The sequence below is a fragment of the Bos javanicus genome, chromosome 20, assembly GCF_032452875.1.
Source record: "Bos javanicus breed banteng chromosome 20, ARS-OSU_banteng_1.0, whole genome shotgun sequence".
Classification (NCBI taxonomy): Eukaryota; Metazoa; Chordata; class Mammalia; order Artiodactyla; family Bovidae; genus Bos; species Bos javanicus.
This window is the reverse complement of record NC_083887.1, coordinates 28,513,529-28,536,544: the sequence shown is the minus strand read 5'-3', so window position 1 is coordinate 28,536,544 and position 23,016 is coordinate 28,513,529. Positions and strand designations below refer to the sequence as shown.

At 40.8% G+C, this 23,016-nt stretch overlaps 1 protein-coding gene and 1 long non-coding RNA gene across 2 annotated transcripts in view; one reads left to right on the top strand and one right to left on the bottom strand.

The window, feature by feature from the left end:
• The window catches only part of EMB (embigin), a 167,291-nt gene that overhangs the window by 104,444 nt on the left and 39,831 nt on the right, over window positions 1-23,016 (bottom strand). The window lies entirely within an intron of this gene.
• LOC133233611 (uncharacterized) lies at window positions 68-21,529 on the top strand. Its single transcript, XR_009731780.1, has 3 exons — window positions 68-13,497; window positions 16,235-16,296; window positions 16,896-21,529. It is a non-coding gene; the product is annotated as an uncharacterized LOC133233611 (long non-coding RNA).

Genomic DNA, 23,016 nt, shown 5'->3' with positions numbered 1-23,016 from the left:
CTCTCCTCGGGCTGAGTGGTCTCTGTGACTCCTGTTGAAATACTGAATGTTGCTGAAGTGACACTGTGTGAGTTTCCGGATCTAGACCACAGGAGCCTCCATTTCCTTCCTCCCTTCTCTTACAAGACAGCTGTCACGCCAGAAGTGTGACAACCTTGAGATCACCATGCTGTGAGAAGCCCAAACTACATGGAGGACCGGAAGGATGAGATGCCATAAAGAAAGAGGGTGTGAGGGTCAGTAAGGTACTAGATTTTTGCAGGACCCTTCTTGAAGCTTAAAACAAGACCCAATGAGTGCCACATGATGCTCCTTGAAGCAGAATAATTGCTCTGCTGATCCCTGCCTGAATGCCTGTCCCACACAATTGTGACATACAAGAACACTATTGCTTTAAGCCACTAAATTAAGGGTAGCTTATTCTCCACAATAAATTATCCAAACGCTTTCCTCTAAACTCATGCTGTCCCTGGGGTTAATTTGACAATTAATAATTTACATCCTTGTCTGTAGCCTTCATTGTTGCATTCAATCTCCATTTAAATATTTGTTGTTATTCAGTTGTTAAGGGAGAAGGCAATGCATCCCACTCCAGTACTCTTGCCTGGAAAATCCCATGGACAGAGGAGCCTGGTAGGCTGCAGTCCATGGGGTGGCTAAGAGTTGGACACAACTGAGTGACTTCACTTTCAGTTTTTCCTTTCATGCATTGGAGAAGGAAATGGCAACCCACTCCAGTGTTCTTGCCTGGAGAATCCCAGGGACGGGGGAGCATGGTGGGCTGCCGTCTATGGGGTCGCACAGAGTCGGACACGACTGAAGTGACTTAGCAGCAGCAGCAGCAGCAGCAGTTGTTAAGTCATGTCCAACTCTTTGCGACCCCATGGACTTCGGTACACCAGGCTTCCCTGTCCTTCACTATCTCCTGGAGCTCACTCAAACTCATGTCCACTGAATTGGTGAAGCTATGCAACCATCTCATCCTCTGTTACCCCCTTCTCCTCCTGTATTCGATCTTTCCCAGCATCAGGATCTTTTCCAATGAGGCAGCTCATTGTATCAGGTAGCCAAAGTATTGGAGCTTCAGTTTCAGTCCACCAGTCCTTCCAATGAATATTCAGGGTTAATTTTTTTAGGATTGACTGGTTTGATCTCCTTGAAGTCCAAGGGACCCTCAAGAGTCTTCTCCAGCACCACAATTCAAAGATGTAAATTCTTCAGTGCACAGCCTTCTTTATGGTCCCACTCTCACATCCGTACATGACAAACAGGAAAAACCATAGCTTTGATTACACGGACCTCTGTTGGAAAAGTAATGTCTCTGCTTTTTAATATGCTATCTAGGTTTGTCATACCTTTTCTTCCAAGGAGCCAGCATCTGTTAATTTCATGGCTGCAGTCACCATCCACAGTGACTTAGAAGCACCAGAAAATAAAATCTGCTGCTGCTACTGCTACTGCTGCTAAGTCGCTTCAGTTGTGTCCGACTCTGTGCGATCCCATAGACGGCAGCCAACCAGGCTCCTCCGTCCCTGGGATTCTCCAGGCAAGAACACTGGAGTGGGTTGCCATTTCCTTCTCCAATGCGTGAAAGTGAAAAGTGAAAGTCAGGTCGCTCGGTCGTGTCCGACTCTTCTCGACCCTATGGACTGCAGCCCACCAGGCTCCTCGGTCCATGGGATTTTCCAGGCAAGAGTACTGGAGTGGGGTGCCATTGCCTTCTCCATAAAATCTGCTACTTTTTCTATTTTTTCCCCATCTATTTTCATGAAGTGATGGGATCAGATACCATGAGCTTAGTTTTCTGAATGTTGTATTTTAAGCCAGCTTTTTCACTCTCCTCTTTCACCTTCATCAGGAGGCTCTTTAGTCTCTCTTCACTTTCTGCCATTAGGATGTATCACTTGCATATCTAAGGTTGTTAATATTTCTCCCAGCAATCTTGATTCCAGGTTGGCAGTCATCCAGCCCAGCATGTTGCATGATGTTCTCTGCATATAAATTAAATAAGCAAGGTGACAATATACAGCCTTGATGTTTACCTTTCCCGATTTTGAATCAGTTCCATGTCTGGTTCTAATTGTTGCTTCTTGACCTGCATACATGTTTCTCAGGAGACAGGTAAGGTGGTCTGGTATTCCCATCTCTTTAAGAATTTTCCACTGTTCGTTATGATTCACACAGTCAAAGGCTTTAATGTAGTCAGTGAAGCAGAAGTAGATTTTTTTTCTGGAATTCTCTTGCTTTTTCGATGATCTAGTGAATGTTGGCAATTTGATCTCTGGTACGTCTACCTTTTCTAAATATTGTACATCTGGAATTTCTTGGTTTACATACTGTTGAAGGCTAACTTGAAGGATTTTAAGCATAATCTTGCTAGCATGTGAAATGAGTACAACTGCGCAGTAGTTTAAACTTTCTTTAGCATGGCTCTTCTTTGGGACTGGAATGAAAACTGACCTTTTCGAGTCATTTGGCCACTGCTGAGTTTTCCAAATTTGCTGGCATATTGAGTGCAGCCCTGTAACAGCATCATCTTTTAGGATTTTAAATAAATCAGCTGGAATTCCATTACCTCCACTAGGTTCATTTGTAGTGATGCTTTCTAATGCCCACTTGAATTCAGACTTCAGAATGTCTGGCTCTAAGTGAAGGAACACAACATGGTTATTTGGTTCTTTAAGAACTTTTGTGTACCAGTTCTGTGTATTCTTCCCATCTCGTCTCAATATCTTTTGCTTCTGTTAGGTCCATACTGTTTCTATACTTTATTGCACCCATCTTTGCATGAAATGTTCCCTTGGTATCTCCAGTTTTCTTGAAGAGATCTCTGCTGCTGCTGCTAAGTCACTTCAGTCGTGTCCGACTCTGTGTGACCCCATAGACGGCAGCCCACCAGGCTCCCCCGTCCCTGGGATTCTCCAGGCAAGAACACTGGAGTGGGTTGCCATTTCCTTCTCCAATGCATGAAAGTGAAAAGTGAAAGTGAAGTCACTTAGTCGTGTCCGACTCTTAGTGACCCCATGGACTGCAGCCTACCAGGCTCCTCCGTCCATGGGATTTTCCAGGCAAGAGTACTGGAGTAGGATGCCATTGCCTTCTCCAGAAGAGATCTCTAGTCTTTCCCATTCTATTATTTTCTTCTATTTCATTCCACTGTTCACTGAGGAAGTCTTTCTCATTTCTCCTTGCTATTCTTTGGAATTCTGTATTCAGTTGGGTATAGCTTTCCCTTTCTTCATTGCCTTTTGCTTCTTTTCTTTCTTCAACTATTTGTAAGGTTTCCTCAGACAACCACTTTGCCTTCTTGCATTTCTTTTTTTGGGGGGATTGTTTTGGTCACTGCCTCCTGTACAATATTATGAACGTCTGTCCATAATTCTTGAGGCACTCTGTCTACCAGATCTGATCCCTTGAATCTATTTGTCACTTCCACTGTATAATCATAAGGGATTTGATTTAGGTCATGCCTGAATGGTTAGTGGTTTTCCCTCCTTTGTCTATTTTATGTCTGATTTTTGCAATAAGGAGCTCATAATCTGTGCCACAGTCAGCCTCAGGTCTAGTTTTTGCTGACCTTATAGAGGTTCTCCATCTTTGGCTGCAAATAATACAGTCAGTCTGATTTTGGTATCAACCATCTGGTAATGTCCATGTGTAGTGTCACCTCTTGTGTTGTGGGAAGTGGGTGTTTGCAATGACCAGTGTCTTCTCTTGGCAAAACTCTGTTAACTTTGCCCGGCTTCATTTTGTATTGCAAGGCCAAGCTTGCCTGTTAGTCCAGGTATCTCTTGACTTACTACTTTTGCATTCCAGTCCCTTATGATGAAAAGGACTTTTTTGTTTGTTTTTGGTGTTAGTTCTAGAAGGTCTTGTAGAACCCTTCAGCTTTGGCATTAGAGGTTGAGGCATAGATGTGTATTACTGTGATACTGAATGGTTTGACTTGGAAATGAACCAAGATAGTTCTGTCATTTTTGAGACTGTACACAAGTACTTCATGTCAAACTCTTTTGTTGACTCTGAGGGCTACTCCATTTCTGCTAAGGGATTCTTGCCCACAGTAGTAGCTATAATAGTCATCTGAATTAAATTCACCCATTCCCATCCATTTTAGTTCACTGAGTCCTGAAATGTCAATGTTCACTCTTGCCATCTCCTGTTTGACCACGTCCATCATACCTTGATTCATGGACCTAAAATACCAGGTTCCTATGCAGTATTGTTCTTTACAGCATTGGACTTTACTTTCACCACCAGACACATCCATTACTGGGTGTCATTTCCTCTTTGGCCCAGACTCTTCATTCCTCCTGGAGCTATTTATCCTCTTTTTCCCAGTAGCATATTGGACACCTACCGATCTGGAGAAGCTCATCTTCCAATGTCATATACTTTTGCTTTTCATACTGTTCATGGGATTTTCAAGGCAAGAACACTGAAGTTGTTTGCCATTCCCTTCTCCAGTGGACCACGTTTAGTTGTTATGTGATTATATCTTCTTTCCCAACTATATTACAACTCTTTTCAGTACCTGGAAGTAGTTCTTTTTATGTCCTGCCATGTCTTAAAAAAAATAATACTTTTAGTGTGCTCTGTTTTTTACTTGTTTACTTGTTAAAGGCTCACTATAGGCAAAATATATTGTTTTCTGTGTTTTCTCTTTTTTGTAGTAAAATAATGCTATAAAATCCTTAGGTTTGTTTTTTTTTTTCCCTTAAGCCATCATTGAGTGGAAAGGGTATGACGAGATCCTCAGTTCACTCAGTCGTGTCTGACATTTTGCGACCCCATGGACTGCAGCATGCCAGGCTTCCCTGTCCGTCACCATCTCTTGGAGTTTACTCAAACTCATGTCCATAGATACATGATGCCATCCAACCATCTCATCCTCTGTCATTGCCTTTTCCTCCCACCTTCAATCTTTGCCAGCATCAGGGTCTTTTCAAATGAGTCAGTTCTTCGCATCAGATGGCAAAAGTATTGGAGTTTCAGCTTCAGCAACAGTCTTTCCAATAAATATTCAGGACTGATTTCTTTTAGGATGGACTGGTTTGATCTCCTTGCAGTCCAAGGAACTCTCAAGAGTCTTCTCCAACATCATAGTTCAAAAGCATCAATTCTTCAGCTCTCAGCTTTCTTTATAGTCCAACTCTCACATTCATACATGACTACTGGAAAAACCATAACTTTGATTAAATGGACCTTTGTTGACAAAGTAATGTCTCTGCTTGTTAATATGCTGTCTCAGTTCAATTCAGTTCAATTGCTCAGTCGTGTCCAACTCTTTGCGACCCCATGAATTGCAGCATGCCAGGCCTCCCTCCATCACCAACTCCCGGAGTTCACCCAAACTCTTGTCCATCAAGTCAGTGATGCCATCCAGCCATCTCATCCTCTGTCATCCCTTTCTCCTCCTGCCCCCAAACCCTCCCAGCATCAGAGTCTTTTCCAATGAGTCAACTCTTCACATGAGGTGGCCAAAGTACTGGAGTTTCAGCTTTAGCATCAGTCCTTCCAAAGAATACCCAGGACTGATCTCCTTTAGAATGGACTGGTTGGATGTCCTTGCAGTCCAAGGGACTCTCAAGAGTCTTCTCCAACACCACACTTCAAAAGCATCAATTCTTTGGCGCTCAGCTTTCTTCACAGTCCAATTTTCACATCCATACCTGACCACCAGAAAAACCATAGCCTTCACTAGACGGACCTTTGTTGGCAAAGTAAGGTCTCTGCTTTTTAATATGCTATCTAGGTTGGTCATAACTTTCCTTCCGAGGAGTAAGCGTCTTTTAATTTCATGGTTGCAGTCACCATCTGCAGTGATTTTGGAGCCCCCCAAAATAAAGTCTACCACTGTTTCCACTGTTTCCCCATCTATTTCCCATGAAGTGAGCGTAACTTTTCTTCCAAGGAGCAAGTATCTTTTAATTTCATGGTTGCAGTCACCATCTGCAGTTATTTTGGAGCCCAAGAAAATAAAGTCTCTCACTGTTGCCATTGTTTCCCCATCTATTTGCCATGAAGTGATGGGACTGGATGCCATGATCTTAGTTTTCTAAATGCTGAGTTTTAAGCCAACTTTTTTACTCTCCTCTTTCACTGTCATCAAAAGGCTCTTTAGTTCTTCTTCACTTTCTGCCATAAGGGTGATGTCATCTGCATATCTGAGGTTATTGATATTTCTCCCAGCAATCTTGATTCCAGCTTCTGCTTCATCCAGTCCAGCATTTCTCATGATGTACTCTGCGTATAAGTTAAATAAGCAGGGTGACAATATACAGCTTTGACGTACGCCTTTCCTGATTTGGAACCAGTCTGTTGTTCCATATCTGGTTCTAACAGTTGCTTCCTGACCTGCATACAGATTTCTCAAGAGGCATGTCAGGTGGTCTGGTATTCCCATGTCTTTCAGAATTTTCCACAATTTGTTGTGATCCACACAGTCAAAGACTTTGGCATAGTCAATAAAACAGAAGTAGATGTTTTTCTGGAATTCTCTTGTTTTTTCGATGATCCAGCAGATGTTGGCAATTTGATCTCTGGTTCCTCTGCCTTTTCTAAATCCAGCTTGAACATCTGTAAGTTCACAATTCATGTACTGTTGAAGCCTAGCTTGGAGAATTTTGAGCATTCCTTTGCTAGGGTGTGAGATGAGTGCAATTGTGCGGTACTTTGAGCATTCTTTGGCATTGCTTTTCTGTGGGATTGGAATTAAAACAAACTTTTTCCAGAACTAACACCCAAAAAAGATGTCTTTTTCATTATAGTGGACTGGAATGCAAAGGTAGGAAGTCAAGAAACACCTGGAGTAACAGGCAAATTTGGCCTTGGAATACAGAATGAAGCAGGGCAAAGATTAATAGACTTCTGCCAAGAGAATGCACTGATCATTGCAAACACCCTCCACCAACAACACAAGAGAAGACTCTACACATGGACATCACCAGATGGTCAACACCGAAATCAGATTGATTATATTCTTTGCAGCCAAAGATGGAGAAGCTGTGCTCAGATCATGAGCTCCTTATTGCCAAATTCAGACCTAAATTGAAGAAAGTGGGGAAAACCACTAAACCATTCAGATCAGATCAGATCAGATCAGTTGCTCAGTTGTGTCCGACTCTTTGAGACCCCATGAATCGCAGCACGCCAGGCCTCCCTGTCCATCACCAATCCCAGAGTTCACTCAGACTCACATCCATCGAGTCAGTGATGCCATCCAGCCATCTCATCCTCTGTCGTCTCCTTCTCCTCTTGCCCCCAATCCCTCCCAGCATCAGAGTCTTTTCCAATGAGTCAACTCTTCACATGAGGTGGCCAAAGTACTGGAGTTTCAGCTTTAGCATCATTCCTTCCAAAGAAATCCCAGGGCTGATCTCCTTTATAAGGGACTGGTTGGATCCCCTTGCAGTCCAAGGGACCCTCAAAAGTCTTCTTCAACACCACAGTTCAAAAGCATCAATTCTTCAGCGCTCAGCCTTCTTCACAGTCCAACTCTCACATCCATACATGACCACAGGAAAAACCATAGCCTTGACTAGACGAACCTTTGTTGGCAAAGTAATGTCTCTGCTTTTGAATATGCTATCTAGGTTGGTCATAGACCATTCAGGTATGACCTAAATCAAATCCCTAAAGAATATACAGTGGAAGTGAGAAATAGATTTAAGGGACTAGATCTGATAGACAGAATGCTTGATGAACTATGGATAGAGGTTCATGACATTGTACAGGAGATAGGGAGCAAGTCCATCCCATGGAAAAGAAATGCAAAAAAAGCAAAATGGCTGTCTGAAGAGGCCTTACAAACAGCTGTGAAAAGAAGAGAAGCAAAAAGCAAAGGAGAAAAGGAAAGATATACTCATTTGAATGCAGAGTTCCAAAGAATAGCAAGGAGAGATAAGAAAGCCTTCCTCAGTGATCAATGCAAAGAAATAGAGGAAAACAATAGAATGGGAAAGACTAGAGATCTCTTCAAGAAAATTAGAGATCCCAAGGGAACATTTCATGCAAAGATGGGCACAATAAAGGACAGAAATGGCATGGGCCTAACAGAAGCAGAAGATATTAAGAAGAGGTGGCAAGAATACACAGAAGAACTGTACAAAAAAAGATCTTCATGACCCAGATAACCACGATGGTGTGATCACTCACCTAGAGCCAGATATCTTGGAATGTGAAGTCAAGAGGGCCTTAGAAAGTGTCACTTGAACAAAGCTAGTGGAGGTGATGGAATTCCACTTGAGCTATTTCAAATCCTGAAAGATAATGCTGTGAAAGCACTGCACTCAATATGCCAGCAAATTTGGAAAACTCAGCAGTGGCCACAGGACTGGAAAAGGTCGGTTTTCATTCCAATCCCAAAGAAAGGCAATGCCAAAGAATGCTCAAACTACCACACAATTGCTCTCATCTCACACACTAGCAAAGTAATGCTCAAAATTCTCCAAGCCAGGCTTCAACAATACATGAACTGTGAACTTCCAGATGTTCAAGCTGGATTTAGAAAAAGAGGAACCAGAGATCAAATTGCCAACATCTGCTGGATCATTGGAAAAGCAAAAGAGTTCCAGAAAAGCATCTATTTCTGCTTTATTGACTATGCCAAAGCCTTTGACTGTGTGGATCACAATAAGCTGTGGGAAATTCTGAAAGATATGGGAATACCAGACCACCTGACCTACCTCTTGAGAAATCTGTATGCAGGTCAAGAAGCAACAGTTAGAACCAGACATGGAACAACAGACTGGTTCCAAATAGGAAAAGGAGTACATCAAGGCTGTATATTCTCATCCTGCTTATTTAACTTATATGCAGAGTACATCATGAGAAATGCTGGGCTGGAAGAAGCACAAGCTGGAATCAAGATTGCCGGGAGAAATATCAATAACCTCAGATATGCAGATGACATCACCCTTATGGCGGAAGTGAAGAAGAACTAAAGAGCCCCTTGATGAAAGTGAAATAGTAGAGTGAAAAAGTTGGCTTAAAGCTCAACAATCAGGAAACAAAGATCATGGCATCTGGTCCCATCACTTCATGACAAATAGATGGGGAAACAGTGGAAACAGTGGCAGACTTTATTTTGGGGGGCTCCAAAATCACTGCATATGGTGACTACAGCCATGAAATTAAAAGATGCTTACTCCTTGGAAGGAAAGTTATGACCAACCTAGATAGCATATTCAAAAGCAGAGACATTACTTTGCCAACAAAGGTCCATCTAGTCAAGGCTTGATTTTTCCAATGGTCATGTGTGGATGTAAGAGCTGGACTGTAAAGAAAGCTGAGCACTGAAGAACTGATGCTTTTGAACTGTGGTGTTGGAGAAGACTCTTGAGAGTCCCTTGTACTGCAAGGAGATCCAACCAGTGCATCCTAAAGATCAGTCCTGAATGTTCATTTGAAGGACCGATGTTGAAGCTGAAACTCCAATACTTTGGCTACCTGATGCAAAGAACTGACTCTTTTGAAAAGACCCTGATGCTGGGAAAGATTGAAGGCAGGAGGAGAAGGGGACAATAGAGGATGAGATGGTTGGATGGCATCACCGACTCAGTGGACATGAGTTTGCATAAACTCCGGGAGTTGGTGATGGACAGGGTGGCCTGGCGTGCTGCAGTCCATTGGGTCACAAAGAGTCAGACACTATTGAGAGACTGAACTGACTGAACTGAACTGATATTTGTTATTTTCTTGTACAAGGGGTATCACCTAGCTTAAGGTCATAGACCTACATATGCCTTGGGAAAACATTTTGGTTTGTGCACTAGCAGCGTTCTGAACTTGTGCTGACCTGGCATTTCAAGGTCCACACTGTTCTTCCTTAGTTTATCAGTGAGAACCGCAACTGATCTACCTGACATACTTTTATCTGGGTTATGCTGTATTGCTATATTTTGCTTTTATTTTTTTCTCATGGTGAGTTTCTCGTGGCTTAGCCAGAGCAACAGACGGCTAACTATTAACCCCTGCACCAAGTGTATCTTTAACTCCCTTCTAGCAGGATCCCCAAACCAGTCACAGCATGCCATTCGATCTGTGAGAAAGTATGATGCATGAGAAGTTAGAGTAGAAATAGATGGCCCTATTAAGTAGTTTCAGTCATAAACCTTACTTTAGCAGATTTTACAAAATAATCGTACAGAAAATGCACATAATACTATATCCCAGTCCCAGAGCCTTAGAATGCATCTGTATGAGTCACGGATCTGACTTCCCCTTCTAACCAGACTTGCCTATTACTGGGATTGGAGGAAGTGTCTGTATTTGATATGAGTAGAAGTTATATTAGGGCTTCCCAGGTGGCTCAGTGGTAAAGAACCAATGTAGGCCACTCAAGAAATGTGGTTCGACCCCTTAGTCAGGAAGATCCCTTAGAGTAGGAAATGGCAACACACTCCAGTTTTCTTGCCGGGAAAATTCCATAGACAGAGGAGTCTGGCAGGTTACAGTCTCTGGGGATGCAAAAAGTTAGACATGAATGAATGACTGAGCACAAAGGAGTATCTGCTTTTGTTTCAAACAATAATTATGAAGAAGAGTTGCCTGTTGGATAGGGCTGGTGTGAATATTTGACATTTTTAGGACTTAATGTATTTTGCAAACTCTTCTGTATTTGGGAAAATTAACGCTATGAATCTTGCTTGCCTCCCTTCATTGAGGTCAGAACTCAAATACTAACTTCTCCTGCAGCTAGCACTCAGGTACGTATCCTTGCATTTGAACTACCCAGGTTAGTGAGACTGATTCAGAGATAAACAGGGTGGCATTCCTGCTTTTGCAGGGCAGCGCTCCCATCTGGCTGGTGTAGGTGGCAGCAGGAATTTCAAGAGCAAATTCCTGATGCATAGACAGCATCAGTGATGGAGGCAGTGGTGGATGTGGGCCATTGGGTTCTGGTGCTTCATGTTTGATGGAGGAGGTATCAGTGGGGTTCATATCAGACCAGTGTACTGCATGCCCTTTGGTGTTCCTAAAAGTGTATCCTTGAGTCTGTTTCTTCAACAATCCACAGTAGTACCTATTAAACTTTAAGAGGTTATTTTTCTGATTAAACTAGCCAGACTGGATTTTGTTGTTTGCAATGTTTATGCATAACATAAAAATGCTATGCATAAAGATGTTGAACTCGACTTATCACTTTTTATAAAGAAGTAAAAATTCAATTGTAAATGCATAGCTTTTCAATTGTCAGATTGGCAAAGATCAAGGATCTGATTTGTTGGCATTACTACAGGGAAACAAACCCTTTCATTGCTGAGAATATAAACGAATGATTTTGAAGAAAAACAATGGTACAGTATTTATCAAAGTATAAAACACAAATATCTTTTGATGAAGAAATATTATTTCCATGATTATATTCTACATATACACCCTTGTATGAGCCACTAAAGAAATGTACAATGATATTGATTTTTAAGCTGCTTGTAAATGGAAGTATTAAGACAAGATAGATGCAGTCAAGCAAGACGTAGTAAATACATAGTTGAAGATTCACAGAATAGAACATTTACCTGTTTAAAGGAGAAAGCTCTATAAGAATGAAACAGATATACTGTTAAAATAGAAAAGCTAGGTGTGCGACAGTGAGCATGGAATGTCATCATCTATATGAAAAGAAATAGGCATTCAGAAATATTTTACATAGATTTGGAAAATTCCTGAAGAAGGCAGCACAAATAACCATCATTTCTGGGGAGGGAATCTGGGTTGAGGGACATGCCAAGAGATGGTTACTTTTCAGAGAATATGTGTCGCTTTTGAGTATTTTATTTTATTTGGCTACTCCAGGTCTTAGTTGTGGCATGCGAGATCTAGTTCCCCGATCAGGGGTTGAACCTGGGTCCCCTGCATTGGGAGCTTAGACTCTTAGTCACTGGACCCCCAGGGACACTCCAGGAGGTTTTTTTCTTTAGTTCAACTCTGTGACAACTGTGTATTGCACATTGTGGTACATGGGACGCAAAGGTAAACCACACACTGTTTCCATATTTAGGGAGCTAAATAACATAAACAGGTGATTGCTGTTGTTCAGTCATTCAGTTGTATCCGATTCTTTGTGACCCCATGGACTGAAGCACACCAGGTTTCCCTGTCCTTAGCCACATCCTGGAGCATGCTCAAACTCATGTCCATTGAGTCAGGGATGCCATCGAACCATCTCATCCTCAGTTGGCCCCGTCTTCTCCTGCCTTCAATCTTTGCCAGCATCACTGTCTTTTCCAATGAGTTGGCTCTGTGCATCAGATGGCCAAAGTATTGGAACTTCAGCTTCAGCATCAGCACTTCCAATGAATATTCAGGACTGATTTCCTTTAGGATTGATGGGTTTGATCTCCTTGCATTCCTAGGGACTCTCAAAAGTCTTCTCCAACACCTCAGTTCAAGGGCATAATTTCTTTGGTGCTCAGCCTGCGATTAGGGTGTACACAGATGCAGTGGGAGCCAGAGTAGAAGCTCTTGAAATGCACAAAGGGAATTTTCTGGAGTAAAAGGCACATAGAAATTGAAGGGAGAATTAGGCAGTAGAGCTATAAGCAAAACTATTCCAAGCTTTACAAAAAAAAAAAAGAATCAGATATTAATTTAGTTAGGTACATAAAATAATCAACTTCAGGGGAATTATAAGCATTTTAGGATGAGCATAGTTTGGGTGGAGGAAGATGTGGAAAAATAAATTAAAAAGTTATTTAATGTCCTTAGATATTGGATATTATCCTTACAGAATTTTGCCAACAAGTTCTCATGACTTGTATTTGTATTTTTGCTTGTTTTCTATTAATGGGAAGTAGCAAATTCCATCTTTATATTTAGTACTTTACATACTAATGTCTGATATAATGCCTTTCTCCAATACAATCTTAAAACTAAATATTATTTTCAAAAGGAGCTAAGCCATGCCATATTTCCATTTTCATTTTTGCAGTTTCCTAGGATCTATTTCAAATCCTAAAAGATGATGCTGAGAAAGTGCTGCACTCAATATGTCAGCAAATTTGGAAAACTCAGCAGTTCAACTTCAGCTTCTTCAGCGTTACTGATCAGGGCTTAGACTTGGATTACTGTGATATTTTGAAATAGTCAAAGAATGTTTTTTGAACTATTCAAAGAGAGTTTGAAGTAATCAATAAAATAGGAGGCATGACTGGGGACACAGGAGGCTGACTTCATCATACCACAACAGATACTTTCTGCTTACAAAGATACTAAATAAAAGTTACTTGGCTCCAAGGAATGGGGCTCTTGATCCAAGAGGGCTTGAGTCCCCCAGTCCCATCTTTAAAACTTTAATTCTGTCTCTAGTTTGTTTTCCCCAAACTGTGCATCGACCACTTTTGATCCCTGCCTGCTGAGCTGGTTCCAGCAAGTGGCACCCAACATGGGGCTGAAAAGTGAAGGATTGTGGAGAACGAAACTGCAGGTGAAATATCAGTATCGGCTCACGGTCCTGAAGAAGAGGGATGAGGCCTCAGAAAATCCCCCTTTGCGGTAAGAAATGCTCTCTCAGGTATTGAAACTGGAGTTAAGCATGGGAAATTCAGAAAGCTTGGAACAGTACTGGCCATATATATGCCTCTTGCAGCAGGTTCTAAAAGCAGGAGGAACAAAAATAAGTGAGGGCCGGCTACTGGAGCTTTTACAAACCATTGAGAAACACTGCTCATGGTTCCCTTCTCTGAGTATTTGAGATTTAGGGCCATGGAAGAAGGTAGGTAGTGAATTAGAGAAACTTCTTTGCAAGGGAGTGCCCTTGCCTGTATCTATCTGGTCAACTTGGACACTGAGAAAATCTCTTTTAGAACCTCTTCAGACTCCAGAAAATTCAGAGGGAGTGAGGATGAATGTGAATCCCCATCAGAGGGAAGACCTGAATATCCAAAGCCAGCAGGGTAGAACAAAAAACACAGGAGGCTCTTAAAAGTACAGTTCCTTCTGTGCTTTTGCAGAGGATGAATTTCCTCTACCTCCACTTCCTCCTCCTCCTGTCTTAACCAATGGAGTGACTTAAGCTTTTCCTTCTTTGCCACGGGCAACAGTTCTGTCACCCCTCCAGAAAGGTATTTGGTGGGCTGACTTGGAGGCTATGACTATGACATTTCCAATGACAATACATGAATGAGTAGCTCCTAATAATAATTAGGATAATTATTATTACCCTAATAATCCTAATGGAGTGTATGAGACTGTACACAAGCAGATTCCCTTCAAAATACTAAATGAACTTAAGCAAACTGTTCAAAATTATGGAGTAAATTCTCCTTTTACTGTGGAAATAGTGCAGGGACTAGCTGAGGGTTCCTATTTGATTATGGTGTCTCATGACCAAGCCAGATAGATCCCCATCTCTTTAGATCAATTGACAGGCAGTGGAAATTGGGGGAGGACTCAAGATCAAGTGCTTACGGAAGATCAGGCTATAGAACAGGTGAGGTGATACTGCATAAGAGCCTGGGAGAAAATAGAGGTTAAAGGACAGGCTTTCCTTACTTTGAGAGAAGACTTTACCTCCCCAGAAAGACAATCCCTGCTGGGACAACATCTTATTAGTCAGGCTACCCCTGTCATCAGAGTGATTTTGAACATTCTCTGGTTTAATTTTTAACTATGAAACTATGACTACAAAAAGAGAGAGATGACATTTTTGACACTGAATGGCCATGATATTATTTAGACTCCAGAGAACACTGGTTAAAATAAAATCTTTATTTGAAATTGCAAAACCAGTTCTCCTTGCATGTGCAATTAGAAAAAAAGTTGGCTTGTTAAAATACTTTGTTGGAGCTCCATTCCTGAGAAACAAAAACAGGTCTGGGAAAAAACCTAAAGTTAACTCACATCATGTCCTTGGGATAAACAGCCCACTCTGTCTGGGACTCCAGCCATTAACAAATTGGTAGAACTCAAACCAAGAAAAAAAGAAGGCACAAAGACATTTTAAATATCAAGCAGAAAACTATGAGATCTCTGTCTATACGTCTGTCTAAATTGATATGTGACTCACGGTGTGTATTTGTCCTTCGACAAAATTACTAAAGGCTGATTGGTCAATGAGCTCTATTTAATTGGCCTAAAGAGAAGTAAACACTTAGGAATCAAACAATTCTAAATTCCAAAAAATTAAAGTAAAATGAATTTCAGGCTTGTGTGAACTAGGAAATATTCACTACTGGATTGATAGCTGGTATTAATGTGTGTTTACTGATCTAATTCACATAGACATTGTGAAGATAATTTTGCAAATGATATAACTATGGGTGATTTACATTTAGCAGTCTACAGAACGATGATATAAAGTACAGTTTGTGGTTGCTGAAGGAAAGTAGGACATGTACGTTCAATAAAAAGGTATAAGGATGGAATTACTTTCTATTAAGGAAAAAGGAAGTAAATCTGAACTTATAGGTGGCTGTTCTCTGAATGGGCAAATAAAGTGATGAATCCAGAAGTGTAAAAAAGGTCTGTGGCAAGTGGAAGAGAATTTTGTGCGTGATACAAGTTTATTAAGACATTACACTGCCTTTGAAATCTTTCATTGTCACTTTGACTAGGTGAATGACTATTGTTTCACAATGAATATAAGCTGGTACCAATCTGGAATTTGGTTTTCTCTTCCTGTTAAAAAAACAAAGTCTTCTTGGAGTATAGCTTTTGATTACAGACTATGTAAATGTCTTAGTCTTTAAGTGATTCATACTTGCTTTTAAAATCTTTTGTTACTTCGATAAAATAAATGAGTGTTATTTCCCAATGATCTATAGCACACATAGACAAAGCTCATTCTGCCTCTACAAAATTAACGCCTCATCAGGAAATTTAAAATGGATAAATAATGGCTATAAACCAAACAGTCAGGGCTACGGGAGGTCCAAGATGGCCACTTGGCTTTTCCTGGCTCCCTGACAAACCTCACTTTATTTGATAGTATAAAGCCTTTCCTGGCTGTAGGGTTAATATCTCACAGTGGGGAAAAAAAAATGGTTAAAATACATTTTCTGCAATCTCCAGTGATCAGGGAACCCACTTTGCTGGTCAAGTCAAGTACAGACACTGCAAAAACTTCATGAGCATCTTGGAGACCATTACTTTCACTGACGTCCTTTGTCGTCAGGCAAGGACCACAAACCAAAGGATTGGTTTCATGAGATTGAACAGGCTGCAAAATATGACTACAGTCTTCATGATTTTTTTGTCTGACGTGTTATTGGCTTCTAATCTTTGTTTTCAGATATAAAGAAACTCTTGTCCTCAAGTCACTGATGGTTTAAAACAATTTAGTGATTTACACCTGTGAGTAAAATTAAAACATTTTTCTTTTCCTCTCTACCTCATCCCTCCAGAAATTGGAGACATTTGGGTTCTGAACAGCCTCATCATGGTACAAAAAAGATTGTCTCCAGACATATACAAAAACCTCAGAGTATACTGGGGAGCTCTAAAAAAAAAAAAATCCACCCAACTGATGTCAGGTCTATAACATCTAATATGTTTCATTGAATCTTAAGTTCTAGTTTTGTTAATTAATGTCCATATGACTCACTTGTTAAATTGTGGTTATGTTACATTGCTAAGAGGCTTCATTAAATTAAATTAAGAAGGACATTCATTAATTTAAGTTAAAAATATCCTTCACTGAAAAGGACACTGTAAGTTTGTTTCTAAAGCTTATCTCAGTACCAGTCTTTGAATAAAGATCAGATGCTCTGCAACCAGAAAATTAGCAACTAGATATAGTCATTTAATAAACTAAGTCAGATGACTTAAAAATGTCACTGGGCTATACCTAATAAAAGTTCTTGACTCAAGTTCTTACTTATGATTTTACTATTACTGCTAACTAAGTTGTTTTCTGTATTGCCTGTTTCAAGAATTGTTGTCCATTACATTAGGTGCCCAATATGCTACTAGAGATCAATGGAGAAGTAACTCCAGAAAGAATGAAAGGATAGAGCCAAAGCAATAACACCCAGTTGTGGATGTGACAGAAACAACACCCAGTTGTGGATGTGGTGATAGAAGCAAGGTCCAATGCTGTAAAGAACAATATTGCATAGGAACCTGGAATGTTAGGTCCATGAATCAAGACAAATTGGAAGTGGTCAAACAGGAGATGGCAAGAGTGAACGTTAACATTCTAGGAATCAGCAAATTAAGATGGACTGGAATGGGTGAATTTAACTCAGATGACCATTGTATCTACTACTGTGGGCAGGAACCCCTTAGAAGAAATGGAGTAGCCATCATAATCAATAAGAGTCTGAAATGCAGTACTTGGATACAATCTCAAAAACGACAGAATGATCTCTGTTGGTTTCCAAGGCAATTCATTCAATATCACGGTAATCCAAGTCTATGCCCCAACCAGTAACCCTGAAGAAGCTGAAGTTGAACAGTTCTATGAAGACCTACAAGACCTATTAGAACTAACACCCAAAAAAGATGTCCTTTTCATTATAGGGGACTGGAATGCAAAGGTAGGAAGTCAAAAAACACCTGGAGTAACAGGCAAATTTGACCTTTGGAATATGGAATGAAGCAGGGCAAAGACTAATAGAGTTTTACCAAGAGAATGCACTGATCATAGCAAACACCCTCTTCCAACAACACGAGAGAAGACTCTACACATGGACATCACCAGATGGTCAACACCGAAATCAGATTGATTATATTCTTTGCAGCCAAAGATGGAGAAGCTCTATACAGTCAGCAAAAACAAGACCGGGAGCTGACTGAGGCTCAGATCATGAGCTTCTTATTGCCAAATTCAGACTTAAATTGAAGAAAGTGGGGAAAACCACTAGACCATTCAGGTATGACCTAAATCAAATCCTTTATGATTATACAGTGGAAGTGAGAAATAGATTTAATGGACTAGATCTGATAGACAGAGTGCCTGATGAACTATGGACAGAGATTCATGACATTGTACAGGAGACAGGGAGCAAGACCATCCTCAACAAAAAGAAATACCAAAAATCAAAATGGCTCTCTGAAGAGGCCTTATAAACAGCTGTGAAAAGAAGAGAAGCAAAAAGCAAAGAAGAAAAGGAAAGATATACTCATTTGAATGCAGAGTTCCAAAGAATAGCAAGGAGAGATAAGAAAGCCTTCCTCAGTGATCAATGCAAAGAAATAGAGGAAAACAATAGAATGGGAAAGACTAGAGATCTCTTCAAGAAAATTAGAGATCCCAAGGGAACATTTCATGCAAAGATGGGCACAATAAAGGACAGAAATGGCATGGGCCTAACAGAAGCAGAAGATATTAAGAAGAGGTGGCAAGAATACACAGAAGAACTGTACAAAAAAGATCTTCATGATCCAGATAATCACGATGGTGAGATCATTCACCTAGAGCCAGACATCCTGGAATGTGAAGTCAAGAGGGCCTTAGAAAGTGTCACTTGAACAAAGCTAGTGGAGGTGATGGAATTCCACTTGAGCTATTTCAAATCCTGAAAGATAATGCTGTGAAAACACTGCACTCAATATGCCAGCAAATTTGGAAAGCTCAGCAGTGGCCAGAGGACTGGAAAAGGTCAGGTTTCATTCCAATCCCAAAGAAAGGCAATGGCAAAGAATGCTCAAAGTACTGCACAATTGCACTCATCTCACACACTAGCAAAGTAATGCTCAAAATTCTCCAAGCTAGGCTACAACAATACATGAACCATGTATTGTTGTTCAAGCTAGTTTTAGAAAAGGCAGAAGAACCAGAGATCAAATTGCCAACATTCACTGGATCATTGAAAAAGCAGTAAAAACATTGAAAAAGCTGAAACCCCAATATTTTGGCCACCTGATGTGAAGAACTGACTCATCTGAAAAGACCCTGACATTGGGAAAGCTTGAAGGCAGGAGGAGAAGGGGACGACAGAGGATGAGATGCTTAGATGGCATCACTGACTCGACGGACGTGAGTCTGAGTGAACTCCGGGAGTTGGTGATGGACAGGGAGGCCTGGCATGCTGTGGTTCATGAGGTCACAAAGAGTTGGACACGACTGAGTGACTGAACTGAACTGAACATTATCAAATGTGTGACTGAGCCATTGATATAATGAAGGTATACAATTCCATGTGAAATCCATAGTTATAATGGATGTAACTCATATATTTTCCTTTGGTTAGCCCTCTTATGTATATATGAAAATTGATACATTCTCTCATTTTATATGGACCACTACTCAATCCAGTGAGACTAAAAAAGACATAAAAATGTCTTTTTTATCTGTACAAAGACATTTATATGCTTTATCTGTACATTTATATGCTTTTATCTGTACAAAGACATTTATATGCTTGTTTGCTGTTATAAAACTACCAAAAACTATAAAAATGATAATGGCCCTGCTTATACCAGTAGAACATTCCAACAATTTCTTAAAATTTGGTTTATAAAACATTCTACTGGCCTTCCCTAAAATCCACAAGGACAGGCCATAATGGAGACAGCTAATCAATCACTTAAACATATGATACAAAAACAAAAAGGGGGATATGCCATGGGACAATAAACAATATTGAATAAAGCTTTATTTACTCCTAATTTTTTGAATATTTTGACACAAATTATGGAAACTTCAGCTGAGTGACATTTTCAGGCTACATCCACAAATACAACTAAGCCTGTGATTTGGTGGCAAGATCCACTAACAAATACTTGGTCACTGGGGAAGTTAATTACATGGGGAAGAGGGTTTGCTTGTATCTCCCTAGGAGAAAGTCTAGAACCTGTGTGGATTCCAGCTTGTAGAGTAAAACCGAGCAGAAACAACCAGTGACTCCAGGCAACCTCATCATGGTTATGCTTGTCCTGATAACCATCGCAGTGAATATACACCCCTGGCTTCAGCAGAAGCAAAGAATTATACCTATTGGGCATATGTACCTAATCCCCTGTTACTAAGACCTGTTAATTGAGGTGAAGGATCTATCCCTGTTTATGTTAATGACTCCTCCTGGTCCAGAAGACAAGCATTGCCCATTCATCAAAAGGAAGAGGGGACCTCCTTTATTTTATTTTTTTATATAAATTTATTTATTTTAACTGGAGGTTAATTACTTTACAATATTGTATTGGTTTTGCCATATATCAACATGAATCTGCTACAGGTGCATATGTGTTCCCCATCCTAAACCCCCCTCCCTCCTCCCTCCCTGTACCATCCCTCTGGGTCGTCCCAGTGCACCAGCCCCAAGCATCCAGTATCATGCATTGAACCTGGACTGGCGATTCGTTTCATATATGATATTATACATGTTTCAATGCCATTCTCCCAATTCATCCCACCCTCCCCCTCTCCCACAGAGTCCAAAAGACTGTTCTATTAATCTGTGTCTCTTTTGCGGTCTCGCATACAGGGTTATCGTTACCATCTTTCTAAATTCCATATATATATGCTTTAGTATACTGTATTTGTGTTTTTCTTTCTGGCTTACTTCACTGTGTATAATAGGCTCGAGTTTCATCCACCTCATTAGAACTGATTCAAATGTATCCTTTTCAATGGCTGCGTAATACTCCATTTAATAGTACTTTGGGTTATGACACTTAGCCTCTTTGCCTGGGTGCTTACCAGGGCTATCTTAATCTATCAATGCAGGCTTTGCTTTCTGTAAATTCTTTGAATAGAATTCACACTAAGGCTCAACTGTATTTACTAGATTGAGCTTTGGATATCAAGAGACTGATCAAAGTAATCTAACTAAGCCAGATAGACCCTTATGTGAGAACAGACACATATGGGCCAACTGACAAGATCAAATACACTGGGATAATTGTCAGGGAATTGAGGGGTGATATTACTTAGTGGTTCCCATGGAATTGTCTGGGACTAGTCTCCTAAGGGGTATGCAGTCTCTAATTGCTCAAACCATAACTCATCCTGCAATCCTTATAAAGAGGTGCACTGGCATGTGTCTGTATATAAGCACACTAATATTACTGCACATTCAGAATATCCCATTATCTGACATGGCAGTGGCATGTCTCTGCCACAGCCACAGCTCGAATTGCTGCTGCTGCTGCTGCTAAGTCACTTCAGTTGTGTCCGACTCGGTGCGACCCCATAGACGGCAGCCCGCCAGGCTCTCCCCTGTCCCTGGGATTCTCCAGGCAAGAACACTGGACTGGGTTGCCATTTCCTTTCTCCAATGCATGAAAGTGAAAAGTGAAAGTGAAGTCGCTCAGTTGTGTCCGACTCTTGGTAACCCCATGGACTGCAGCCTACCAGGCTCTTCCATCCATGGGATTTTCCAGGCAAGAGTACCGGAGTGGGTTGCTGTTGCCTTCTCCACAGCTCAAATTAGGTAGGGCTCCAACACAAATATGAAAATTGGTCATAAGCCTGAAAAAATATCAAATTTGCTATGGAAATTATTCTCATTCCACAAATTAAACTTTGACATTCAATACATCAGCAAATTGGACATTTTATACTCAAGCTTGTGTTGATGAAAGTGAAAGAAGAGAGTGAAAAAGTTGGCTTAAAACTCACCATTCAGAAAACTAAGATCATGGCATCTGGTCCTATCACTTCAAGGGAAAAGAAATGGGGAAATAGTGGAAACAGTGACAGATTTTATTTTGGGGGCCTCCAAAATCACTGCAGATAGTGAGTGCAGCCATAAAATTAAAAGATGCTTGCTGCTTGGAAGAAAAGTTATGACCAACCTATACAGCATATTAAAAAGCAGAGACATTACTTTGCCAACAAAGGTCCGTCTAGTCAAAGCTATGGGTTTTCCAGTGGTCATATATGAATGTGAGAGTTGGACTATAAAGAAAGCTGAGCACCAAAAAACTGATGCTTTTGAACTGTGATATTGGAGAAGACTCTTGAGAGTCCCTTGGACTGTAAGGACATCCAACCAGTCCATCCTAAAGGAAATCAGTCCTGAATATTCATTGGAGGGACTGATGCTGAAGCTGAAACTCCAATAGTTTGGCCACCTGATGTGAAGAACTGACTCATCTGAAAAGACCCTGATGCTGGGAAAGATTGAAGGCGGGAGGAGAAGGGGATGACAGAGGATGAGGTGGTTGGATGGCATCACCAACTCAATGGACATGAGTTTGCATAAACTCTGGGAGTTGGTGATGGACAGGGATGCCTGGAGTGCTGCAGTCCATGGGGTTGCAAAGAGTCGGACACAAATGAGCAACTGAACTGAACTGAACTGTGTTGGGGATCCATATGTGATTGTGATTGGCACTATAACTATTAAGCAGACAGAAAGGAACCTGACCTGCCAGGATTGCAAACTATATACCTGCTTGAACAGTTCTTTATTGAACTCTAATCATTCCTATGTGTGGAGAAGGAAATGGCAACCCACTCCAGTAATCTTGTCTGGAGAATCCATGGACAGAGGATCCTGGCAGCCTACAGTCCATGGGGTTGCAAAGAGTCAGGCATGACTGAGCAACTATCACTCACTCATGCCTATGTGATTTTGCATAGACATTTAGGAGTTTGGCTCCCATTAACTCAAAATAGGCCTTGAGAACTCTCCCCTGACATGCATACTTTGCTCACAGTACTAAATACTATTTTGCAAAGTTCCAAGCATTTTATTGGGCTCCTTATTGCCACCATAATGGGCATTATTGCCATCACCACCACAGCAGCAATGGCAGGAATAGCTCTCCATCAGTCGGTACAAACCACCACCTTTGTGCAGGAGTGGCACAAAAAAAAATGCCAGTTCTGCTTGGGGAGCCAAAACTCATATAGACGAGGAGATTAACAACAGGTTGGTGGATTCAGAAAATGCAGTGCTACTCGTAGGAGAAGAAGTGCAAAATCTTAAATTACAAATACATTTAAAGAGTGACTGGAATATTACTACTTTTTGTGTGACCCCCCAGGAGTATAACCATCTGAACACTCCTGGGAAAAAGTTAAATGGCACTTGCAGGACCATACAACTGACAACTTTACTCTAAATATTAAAAAGCTACAAGCAAAAGTCATTGGCATACAGCATGCTTCTCTTAGACTATTAC